A 12,381-nucleotide genomic window follows, 5' to 3' on the forward strand; every position below is an offset into this window, starting at 1 on the left:
CAGTGCTCCTCAAATCAAATAGTTAAGTGAAGTCATGTAGGACAGGAGATGATGGGCAAACAATAAAAGGGAATAAAAGAGAACAGAGATGATTTTATGGGCACCATAGAGATACCTATCTACCCTTCCTCACCCTCTAAGCTTTACCCACTAAGGATAACAAGATTTTATAACCACTTCACAACCACACTTAGCCCCAGAACAGGCTCTTCTATCTGCTTTGATAGATTTAGGAGGAATAAAAGAAATTGTAATAATGAGAATATTCACAGCTAATATGCATTGCTTACTCTGTGTCAGGCACAGACAACGCATTCTTCCAAAAGGGACTTGAGGCTGTTCACGATATGCCACAAGCTATAAGAGGGGAGGGGGTACTATTTCGGCGCACCTTGGCTGAGGAAAACTAGCAAAAGTAACACAGCAGTGAGTGGTTTCACAGATACTAACTCATTTGTTCTCTCTACCACCCTATGAGGTAGGTACTTTTAATAACTCCTTTTTATAAAGAAGGAAACTGGGAAAACCAAGATTTGATATTACGTCCTTGGCTTGCCTTCAAAGGACGGTGTAAAAAATAATAATAACTCTGTGGGCGTCTTGCTACGTGCTTTCAACAATAGCAATTTCAAAGCTATTCACCGGGAAAGAAAATATGTATTAGCTCTGCTTGCCACCAAAAGATGGCCCAAACCGTTGTGTAGTGGCCTTCTTAACTTAGATTTTTAAATATCCCTTATATAAAGACCCTTATAACAAATTCCTCTCAGAACTTGGACCAGGAGAGACTTTCTCCTAAATAAATTGTATGATTTCTTCTACTTGACAATGGGAGTTATGAAAATCTTCATTTCCCTATTTCACTTGGCTATGAGGAAACTTGGAGCTAAGTTTTCTGCTCAAATGCTATTGTCTGTCTCAGCCAGAGTTTTTTTGACTTTTTTTTTTTTTTAATATTTGCTTTTCATTGTAACCACCTTAAGTCTCTCTGGAAGAAGGCACAGTATAAATAAAAGACAGACAAAATGTAATCCTGTTGGTGCTATGCTAGGGATATAATAATTTACCAAAATAGTTTACATAACACCCCTGAAATCTTTTTTATCTGAAAGAGAATATTCTAAACGGAATCCTGGGCAGATACTATCTTTCATGGTTTTTATCGCATTTTTCATGCCCCTCAAATAGCATTCTGGGCCACTTTGGGAAAAGAACATAACATCTAGAGAAAATTAGCTGATTGCTCTCATATGTCTTCTTGTTACAGGGATCTAATTAAAGTTTTGAATCTTGTCCAAAACTGCGCTCTAAAATAAACCAATTTAAATCTACATTTGTCCGTCAGGCTTAAAACAAAGAATAGTTTCACTCATTTCAACTATTCACTGGTTAATAACTATACTTAATTTGTAGATTTTTATTCAGTTCCAAAATTTCTTTCAGGAACACAGCCAAGTCTCATCCCGCCGATTGATAAACACTACACACGTTAGATCACACATCCCAAGAAGCCAGCTTAAGGGCCAAAATGGAAGTAGTTCAATAATAAAACCTTATCATCTCAAGGTTGCACCTTTTGTGGGTGATCGATCCTTTCAAAGAACAAAGCCTTTCATTTCCAGAACTTTCATTACAGGTGTGATTGTGATTTTTGTTTCACTTAGAGATCATTTTATATTTTAAGTATTTCAAATGAAATCTTATTTACAAAAAAGGAAATGAACAAGACAGGAAAACAGGGAGAATTGCCAAAAGTTGGAAAGAAGAGCACAAATCTTGGGCACAAAATAACTAAGAAGCTAAATTCTGCTATGCTGCAAGAAGTTAGTTTAACAATTTGCTATTTCATTCCCATTTCATATTAGCTTGTAATATAACCTACCCTTTTACTTCGAATTACGTGCTCTTTTCTCTTTCATTCTCTGACGAACATTTAGTAAGAACTATGTGTTAGGCTCTTCATATTAGAAGATATAAGCATCGACCAAAACAAATTCTTGTTCTGCTATTTATTTTGCAACATCTCAGGAAATTGTACAAAAGTAAATACTACATAAAACAGTATTTACAGATTGACTAACCTATGACACTTGAGTTGAGTGAAATCCATGGCACTTGAAATTAAGCTGAGATTCCTTTAAGAATCCACAGTGGTCAATACACCTTTTTACACAGTAGTTAAGAAAAATTTACTCCTGTCAGCACAGATAACAGGATCATATCAAGTGCTGCAAATTGAATTATGGCCTAGTCATAATCAGAACACTGCTAACGTATTTTTAAAGCCCTTGCCTTATTATGGAAATATAAAATCCATTATTTTTTGTGAGAAGTGTGTACACCCCCACTCTTCAAACTATACCTAGGTATGTGTGTGTCGGGGGGGGGGGCACTATGGTGGCCCTTAGGAGCTACAGCAAGTGCCTGACCTATGAACTGGGTATACATCAGAGGCAGTTTTCTGTGAAGCTAATTAAAGCTAAGCTTCAAGTTATCTTTTCCAGGCCCCAATTCAAGGCCCTGGCAGGAACCCTAGCAATATATTCACGTGGTTGTACGTTTTTATACAGTTGGCAAAAGTAAGGTATTTTAACCACAGTCAGCTGAGATTGAGGTCTTTTTCCATGTGGATTTTCCCTCTACAGTTTTCCCTTGTGCTGGGTGTTGCTAGAGCAGCATGAGTATGCTGCATTTGTTTTTTCTTTTTCTTTAAGAGGACTCCCCAGTTGCATAAGTTTCAGGCCTCACAAAAACCTGCATCAGTGCCTAGGTGTGATAATAGTACCTATTTTACAGATGAGTGGGGAGGATTAAATGAGTAATAGACCGTTCCGGGTACATGGTATGTACCCAATGGATGCTAGGTTAGGCACTATGCCCCCAAATGTTTCCTCTCTCCATTATCTTTTCTTCTCTTCTCTTTCTTTCTGGAAAACAAAGTGACAGAAGTTAGCATTTTATGTGCTTAAAACTGCAAATTTGTTTCATGAAAAGGAATTTTTCAATCCCAGGCAACAGGACCACATGATTTTTGGGGCTCTAGGCACTTTTGCCTCTGTTGACTACCTTCCTCCATTCAAAAAAAATTAAAAATTATATTTTAACATTGTATTAGGGTAAAGACAAATAGTTTAATATGTATTAAAACACTTTCTTAAGTCTTAATGTTAATTTTTTCCCTTCTGATTTGAAACTGGACCATTTTTGTGGGCCCCTGAAACTATAATGGGCCCTAGGCACTGTGCCTATTGGAAAAGACAGTTGTAGGATTCTCCAATATGAATAATGATAAATTTCCCAAACCATCATGGACTCAAGAACGGGGATAAACAAAAAGCAATGTTATACATCTTAAACAGAGCTTCAGGTACACTTAATAGAAGCATGTCTTCCAAACAAGATCTTAGGGACAATAGGAAGCATTTAGTTTTGGTGTTCAAAATATGCACATAGAAAAAAAGTAAAATAAAATATGCACATGGATGGAGTTGGCCATTAGGACACTAGTAGGGACCATGTCTTACTGTGAAACATGTATTTTTGTCTCTGAAGCTCACTTCTTCCATTAACATTCTGCAGGTGTTTTGTTGCCCATTTTAGTTACATTATCAACAGGGAAATGTTATTTCAGAAAATAAGCGTCATATTTTGCCAATTTAGAAACTCAGAATTTCACCCACAGGTCTCTAGAAAACACGCTGGCCTTGATACTGGTGTATCAAATAAATCACAAATGAAACAAACAAGCTGGCTTCCTATTGAAGGTGTGTCTGCAGAGCCCTGTGACTCTGCGTGCCAGGGGCTCTATCTGGCACATTTCTGAACTTTGCAAAATTAATTGTGCCGAAGAGAACACCATCAAACGCGTCCGGCATGGAGTGTAAACATCTTCAAACCATGATTCTGCGCCATCAAGCGCTCTCCAGCTAATTTCATTTGGTGCATTACTCTGGAAGAAAATCGAGGCCAAGTGAAACTGCGGAAATGGGAACAATGCACGGAGGAAAAAAATCTCACCCCATTAAGGGATCCGTTTCTTCTCTGCACAAATAAGCCCACCACGCCTTGGAGGCAAGACTAGATGGCTCCAGGATATTATCAGAATGCCCCCGCGGGCCCTCTCGGACTGAGGGAGCCCTGCACCACCGAGAAGGAAGGTGGCCTGAGCGGCAGAGCCCCATCCCTGGGCGCATTTTAGGTAACTCAAAATCTAAGCAATCGCCCCTCCCCGCCACCGCCACCCTCGCGGGGGCGCAGAAGCCGGTTTTCATGTGTTTTTACAGGGGAGGCGAAAACGCGGCCCCACACTTTCCAATCCTCTATGCAATGTTGGCAATGAGCAGTGACAGCATCTGGCCACTCTCCTTCTCCGCAAGGCTGCGGCGCGCTCGGCCGGCCTTCTGTGAGGATTTGCACCGGCCCGGCCGCTTGGCTCTCCCCAGCTTCTCCATGACCTTCCGAGATTGGTCTTCGGACAGGACTTTCCGCGGAAGCGCCACCCTCGGCTCTCCAGCCCCGCGCGCGGCCGCGGTCCTCCGACTCCCAGGGGCGGCCCCTCAAGCGAGCGCCGGACGCGCGCGGCCGGGCGGGGGGGGGAAGCGGTGGCGGCGGGGGCGCGCGGGCGGCTTCCGGCGGGGGCGCGCGGGGCGCGGGCGGCGGGGCGGGTCTGGGGGCGGGGCCGGGACAGCAGCGCCCCCCCGCCGAGCGGCGTGCAGGCACCGCCCCCGCGCGCCGCAGTCCGGGCTGAAGCGTCTCGGCCGTGGCGGTGGCCGTTAGCGTTGCCTCCGGGAGGCTCTGGCGGCGGCGGCGACTCCCAGGGCTCGCGGAGGGCAGCGGGCCGCCCCAAGCCCGTGGCCGCCTGGAGCAGCCCGGCGCTGGGACAGGGGAGGCGAGGCGGCGGCGGCGGAGGCGGAGGGTTGTGCCCGGCCCCCCTCCTCCTCGCCTCCAGTCCCCGGGCGACTGCGGACTCCGGGCAGCCCCCGGGCGGCGGCCGACGCGGCCAAGCGGACGGCGGGGGATGGCGAGATAGCGGCGCGGGAGCGGCCCGTGAGTGCCGGAGGCGGGTGGGCGCGGCGCGGGGCGTGGGGAGCGGGAGCCACGGAGCCCGGAGCCCGGTCCCGTGGGCGCGTCCGCCGCGAGCGCCTGGAGGCTCTGGCGGGGTGGCGGGCAGCGCTCCGGCCGGCTCTGGTCTGGGGGCGTCCGCGAGGAGTGACGGGGGGAGGGGGAGCGCTCCCGGTCGCGCCGCTCTCCGTGCGCCCTTGGGCCACCTCGCGTCCCGGAGGGCACTGACTCCCCGGTCGCGAACTTCTGCCCCACGTAGGGCAGTAAGTTCTGAGACCAGAGGCTACCTGGGGGATGGGAAGGAGCTTTAATTTTTATTTTCCTTTGGAGATGTAATCAACCGATTGATTTCGTGACCCCGTACTTCACCTCTTCATGAAACCACTTCTTCCTCTCTTCTTCCCTTATTTATAGTGTATGTGATTTACCTGTATTTTTATGTGCTTATATCCGAAAGCGCTAAACTCGAAAACCCCAAAGTTAAACTGTTAGTGATCAAAGTTGGGTTTCATGAAAGATGCCACTTCTGATATGTTGTCTAAAAGGATGGAGCTGGAATCTTGAATTCTGACCCCGACAGAAAACTTCGTATCAAGTGGTTGTGCCTTTACTGCTGGGCTTGAAAAATGTGATTCTGGTCCCCACCTTCCGCTACCAAAGAAAAAAAAATTATGTATATATATGATCTTTATTCTCAGTTGGGTATCTTTGTGTGCCTTTTTGTGTGGGTGTGTTTAATGCAGTCAAATATTGATATAACGTGTACAATTATTGAGTAGCATTTATATGGAAGTGAATGTTTTACATTTCTTTTTATGTGTTCTTTTAACATAACATTTTTCAACAGAGGGTTTGAGTTTAAGGTTTGTCTTCTGACATGTTCGTTTTCAGTTTCAGATTTGTGTTTCATTAAAAGTAAAATTAATTTGCTTGGAGTAAAATTAATGTGACTTAGTAGTATCATTTAGTCAGGGGTCCACAAATGAAGCCTAACTTAAGTTTAAAGCAAATTTCCATCCCTTACAAATGAAAAATTAAAGTGTTTGTATAGTGCAAATTATGCTTGCCCCCCCTTAAAATTATTATTTTGCCACAGATCTGAAATCCTATTTCACTAATATCAGAGGGTTCCTTGTCTAAGCCTGGCAGAAGAAAGGAAACCTAAGTATAGTGTGTTTTCAAAAACTCCACAGACTCTCCTCTCGTTTTTTACATTGACTTTCTGTTTTATCGCCAGGTGGAAACTGTTAATTTGGAGGCTTCATTAGGTAGTAACAAGCTCAATTTAAATACGAGGTATGCTTTCAAGGTGAACCTAGCAGCTAGTTCCCTTCCAAGAATTGAATTGAGGCTTATTTGCTTTGTAATAGGTGAGATCACAAGTGAGCCTCTCTAATTAGTGGAGACTTGGATTCTTTTCTGGGAATTAAGAATCAGGAACTCTGCTGTCGAATGGAACAACTTTTGTGATTTTTGAAAGTCTGTGCTTTTGATGATCATCCTTGAATAATATGTTGGCAGTAGTATAAATTATTCTGATATTAAAATTTATTGTATTAATTTGTGGGACAGGCGATCTATGCACAGTGTGGGAGATTGAATAGATATAAAAAGGTCTGGAGCAGAAAGTGTATCTCTCTCCCCTCTCTGAAACACAGCACCCTATTCTCCCCAGGAACCAGGGTTACTAGTTCCTTGTATATATCTTTCCAGATATAGCTTATGCTAGTATAAACATTTTGTATGTGTTCTTTTTATTTGTCTTTCCACAAATGAGGACTCATTGTATATTGCTGTTCTGCACCAGCTCCCCGCCCTTCCCTTAGAGTACTAAATCTTGGCAGTCCCTCTATCAGTACTTAAAAGAGACCGGTCTCATTCTGTAAGAGCCCCTGAGAGTACTCCAGTAAGGGTGAACCATTATATTGAGATATGTGTAGGTTGTTTCTAATATTTCATTATAAAATTTTTGCAAAACATTAGTTTTTAAGGTTTGTAAGTGGATTTCAGTTGTTCCCAAAGGCAGTAGTAACTTACTTCTTTGCCTCAATTCCAGAAAACAAATGCCCCTTCTCTCCAGTATACACCTTTTGCTTTTGTATAATTTCATAGTGATCCGTAAGGAATCTTTGGTGTCTTTGTGGTGAAGCCTGAGCCATGATGGCCAGGAACTAAAGTCAAACACCTTGATTAGTACCCTACCTCTTTGTTTCAAGAAAAGAAAGAACAGACATAAACTTTTAAGAATAATCTGTAAGAAAAATTCACAAGAGATTAAATATTTCTGAACATGGAGAAAAGGCTTGTGCCTTTGATTAAATTGAAGATGAAGGCAGTTTTGGTTTACCATGAGGCACTAAATGCCTGCCTTCTGTAGATTATCACCAAATTCTCCTCTTTTAATGTTGTTACAATATGGTTACAAATTGTACAGTTTGGGAGAAGGGTATGAGTAACTCTTAAGGGGGGCGGGTATGCTTTCAGAAAATATTTGGCTCATTTAAATTAAAAATTGACCTCTCAGGGTGCTTTTAACACCCTACCTCCAGAGGGTAGGCAGGGTCTGGTTGCTGCCCATCCTTTCTCACCCCCAGGAACAGCCTGAGTCAGGATAGGCTGTGAATATTTGTTGAATTAATAAGTTGTAGAAGTACTGCTAATCCTAGAAATTGTGCCTAATATAAAAGTTGAGTATTAGCTAGTGTTGACCTTTATATGTTCATTACATTTATTTTTTAGAGTATTTTAAGACTCCTGTAAGCTATAGTTTTTTCAACTAATGAACTCATTGAGCGTTTAAGGTGTTTTTCCTTTATTATGTGGCACCTGCCATTGTAGTACAAAACTGCCAATATTGCCTATATTTGCTCTTCTTAAATAAGTATATATTGAGCATCTGTTATATTGCAGATATATATATCTGCAAATACAACGGTGCACAGGGTGGACAGACCTCGCTGTAATGAGTTCACATCTTACTGGGGGAGATGAACAAAAAGCAGAGAAGCAATAAAAGAGGTAATGCCAAATAGTGCTCTGTACTGGGGAAGTAGTAAGAGTTGCTGTAGTAAGAGGGGCAGGGTGAGGGCCATTGTTTTAGATTGAGCAGCCCTGGAACACTCTTTCTCAGATGGAGAGATTTGAGCAGAGGGTTGAATGAGGGAAGAAGTCTGTGTGTTTAGAGGTCTGGAGGAAGAGTGGCTCAGGCAGAGGGAACAGCAAGTGCAAAGGCCCTGCAGGGGGTCTGAGCCTCTCTTGCCAGAGGAACAGAGGGCTGTCTCTGTGGCTGGGGTTTATGATGGAAGGGAGATGGGGAGAGTGGCGGGCAGGAGCGAGCAGGCACTGCAGTCAGTGTCCTGGCTATCTGCGTGTGTGAAGGAATGTTTGCAGACATGGAATAGAGGCCATGGATGGTGGCGGTCCTCCACTTGCTGGAAGCCCCAGGAGGGCAGGCAGTGTCTGATTGCTCCCCATCCTTTCTCACCACCCAGGAACAGCTTCGGCCAGGATGGGCTGGGAATACCTGTTAAATTAATGAATAATCTGAGAGTTTAAAAAAATAATCTTGCCGGATTTTGGTCAAACTACTTAGATTCCGGAGTCTCATTTGAGCTTTCCATCTTGGCTCTGGCCTTTGACGTTACCAAATCTGTTATACACATCCTCTCAAAGTATTGCTTTACATTGGTTGCATTTGATTGCTTTTCCATGAACTTAAAGTATGAAGCCTTAAAAACCTACCTAACTTTCCAGGACATTATAGTGATTTCTGAGTAATTTATCAGAAGTTTCACCTTTGATTTCAGTAGATTTGCTAGTTGCTTAAGTGTAAAATTTTCAGATGCCTTTTTTTCTTTTTGGATACTGAATGCATTAATTCCTTTGGGCAGAGGGCAGGCTATTGAGCAAATAAAATATATGTACTTTCTGCAGGTACTTTTATCCTCAGAGGAAGAGTGTGCGCATGTTCTATTTTAGGGACTGTCAGGAACTCTGGTATTTCCTCTTCCCAACTTCTAATCTGTTTGTCATTCTAAATACATGTTCCTTTATATTAATTGAAAGCGTGGGAAAAGAGTTTTGTGCCAAGCAATTGTTATAGATGTCTAATAAGAATCTGTTCTATTTCTCTTGACTGTGGCTTTTTGGCTTCTGTTTGCCATTAGGAGTTTTGTCATCTTGCAGAATGAGGCTTCTGAATTGTTTAATTTGCTGTTCTAATTGGTTGACACCAGAACCCAATAAGTTGTGTCTGGGTTTATCTTCCAACTTTTTCTCATAAGCTCTGTGCAGACACTGGGTAAAGGATGGATTCTATGACGACTCTAAGGCTTAAGTAAAGTCAGCTTTGTCCTTTGTCACTGTCCCTGCAGTAAAAGCTCTTCATGTAGCAGGAGCATGTAAGCATCTGTTTTATATGTAATTGCTTGTGGTGATTTAGCGGCATAGATGTTTGAGTTAAAGTACTTTTACTACTTCCTTTATATTTCCTTTGTGAGCTATAGAGATGCGGGAATTCCAAATTTGTCTTACATTGTCTAAAATTACAGCACATAACTTTCTCACCAGTCGCTGCTAATGTCGCTCATGTGAGCAAAGGTGTTTTAGCAGATACCGTTTTATGGTTTTATGTTGGACATTGAGAAAAAACTGTTGGTGAATTTTTTCATGGAATTTTAACCACAGAGGTGAGAATAATCTTGGCTTTTACCTGTTCTCCTGGTTTGTAGGCCATGCAGAAGACAACTTGGAATCCTCCTCTGTGCCTGTAACTGAGAATCTATCTCGATTATTTAGTGGCAGTATCCTGACAGACCACAAGGAGGCGATACCACTTCCTGAAAGTCTGTGTGTGGAGCTTCCCTAGATGGGGGCTTGGGAGGCTGAGGCCCCTTGCTCTGCCTTCCTCTGACTGCTGTCTGAAGCAGCCTGCAAGGAGACTCTGGATCTGAGGACACTTGAAATGGTGGTGGCAGGAGCATCTGGTGGAAAATAACAAGTGGTAGCAGTAGTAGTGCTTCCCATTTCTAATATTAGAAATGCTAATGGGGCTGCGAGCTGTAGACATTCTGCAGACAGAATCCTGCGTGTCTGTTGAGTTGAGGGTGGGCGTAAGCTGCAGAGGAGTGAGAAACCACCAGGACTCCAGTGCCGTAGCCCCTGAGGGCGCCAGGGTGCCACCTGAAAGCTGGGGTGCCAGCCATTCCTGGCTGCTGCCATTCCAGTAAGGTCCTGTTTCACATCCCATCCTCAGTATTTATAGTACAGTACAGAAGGGAAGGAGGCAAGGGTATTTTAGAAACCGTTAAAGTTGGGACATACATCTTCATCTAATTGGAATCTGTCCTGTGTTGATTCTTTGAAGATGCCTGGATCCACCAGAGTTTTACTGTTGATGTAAAATTATCTTTTTTGTAGATCCACATTCAGATTTTGTGGAACTATGTAGAGCTTAAAATGCAAAGCTCTTATCAGTAATAAAAACTTAAACATTCAAACAAAACCAAAGAAAGTCTAGAATTGGAGAGCCAGAAGAGGTCTCAGGTCATCTGGTCAACTTCTTAAGTTTATTGATGAAGAAACTGGGAGACCTAGAGATGGTATAATTTGCCCAAGAATCCGGTGGTTCCAGACTGGCATTGTAACCATGATTTGCTGATTTCTTCCCTGCAGATTCCTGAGCACCCCCCCGCCCCCGCCGCCAGAACAGCAGTTCACTGAAGGCAGGGACTTTGTGGGGTTCACCAGTATGTCCTCAACAGAGAAAATTGCCCAGCTCATAGTAGGCATTCAGATATTTGTTGATAAATGATTATCTACAGGGTTTTAACAACTTCAGATTGCCATACTGGCTATAAGATAGTACAGTATTTATAAAATTTGAAAGAATGTACAATTTCATAAGTTTTTTGTTAAAAAATATGGCTTATTGCTATCAAAGCCTCAAATGTTAAGCGTAATATTAGCCAGATGGGCAAGTGAAGATGTGGGGTTTTACTTACTAGCTTGGCACCTTTCTGAGCCTGGTTTCACTAAATTTTCTAATTGTTGTTCTGTATGCTCAGCCTGCTGGGATTTGATATCATTAATGTTTTATATTTTGCATTTGAAAACGTATGTATTTTATATAACATTTGTTAATCTGAATTGTTTGGTGTTGTACATAGTTTCACTGTTTTTTAAAACTTAAGGCTATATAGGGATTTGATTGTTTAAAAAATAAATAAAAACAAGTCTAGCCAACTGGTTTGGGGAATTGTCACTTTCAAATGCTGCTGGTGGGTGTTTCAACTGTTACAGCTTTCCAGGAGGACAATTTTGTATTACTCATGGAAAGCCTCAAAAATGTGCCATGTCCCTTAGTCAGGCATTTCCATCACTAGGAATTTAAACTAAGGAAAAAGAAATAAGCATGTGTACAGAGACCAATCTATAGCAGTCATTCTTACCTACACAGTGCATGCATGATACCATATTCTGTCAGTAGCTTTCTCCCCCACGGTGATTCTTAACTTGGTGGGAAGTCTGCTTAGTGGAGTGTCTCAAAATTGGGAAGGGGTGCTCTCTGAAGTTTGGAAAAACACATCTCTAGATTCTGGTGACTTCCCCACAAAGTACACACAAAAAAACAACCTCTAATTTGCAGAAATGGTTTTTGTAGTTTTGTTTATGTTAGTTGTAAACCAGAAACAGTTTAAGTGCTCAATAATAGGGAGATTGGCTACATAAATTGTGGTATGTACATGTAATAGAGAACCCTTTACTTATTAACAGTGAGGTAGGGGAGTAACTTATTGATGTGAAAGAAAATCAGAATTTGCAAACTGAAAAAGCAGATTGCAAAACGGCATGTGTAAATTGATCTGAGGTTTTTGGCTATTTGTTTTGGGGGGTAAATGTGAGAGAGTGAGTTTGTGTTTGTGTGTGTCTGTCTGTATATACAATTTGGTAAAATGCCAGGAAAATTATATACCAAATGTTAGGTAAGATTATCTTTGTGTGTTGAAATTACAGGTGACTATTATTTTTTATTAATCATTTTCCTGATTTCCTTTATATAAAGCAAGTTATGTAGTTAAGAGAATGGGATTAGATGCTATTTCCCATTTACTGGTTATGCGAACTTGGGCAAGTTGTGTCTTGTGTTTCTTTCCTTATCTGTAAAATGGGAGTAATAATATCCAGCTCAAGGTGCCTGCGGGTGTTTGATAAATGTTACCTTGACCTCACCAATCTGATATGATTAAGGCCACTATTATGTTCCTGTTAATACAGAATTTCTAAGCAGAATAACTTGTTTTACAAGTTATATCAAACTGT

General features: G+C 42.2%; 1 protein-coding gene across 4 annotated transcripts in view; it reads left to right on the top strand.

Annotated features, from left to right (window-relative positions):
* Positions 1-4,720: 4,720 nt before the first annotated feature.
* The window catches only part of LIFR (LIF receptor subunit alpha), a 70,374-nt gene continuing 62,713 nt past the window's right edge, over positions 4,721-12,381 (top strand). For 3 of the 4 annotated variants that reach the window (XM_027606392.2, XM_027606394.2, XM_027606395.2), the window contains exon 1: positions 4,721-5,046. The gene's annotated coding sequence lies outside the window, so the exon portion shown is untranslated. Of the gene's footprint in view, positions 5,047-10,734; positions 10,844-12,381 lie in introns of all 4 variants that reach the window. The other variant, XM_027606393.2, reaches the window with a different exon arrangement.

This window comes from Zalophus californianus, chromosome 5 (assembly GCF_009762305.2).
Source record: "Zalophus californianus isolate mZalCal1 chromosome 5, mZalCal1.pri.v2, whole genome shotgun sequence".
NCBI classification, from domain to species: Eukaryota; Metazoa; Chordata; class Mammalia; order Carnivora; family Otariidae; genus Zalophus; species Zalophus californianus.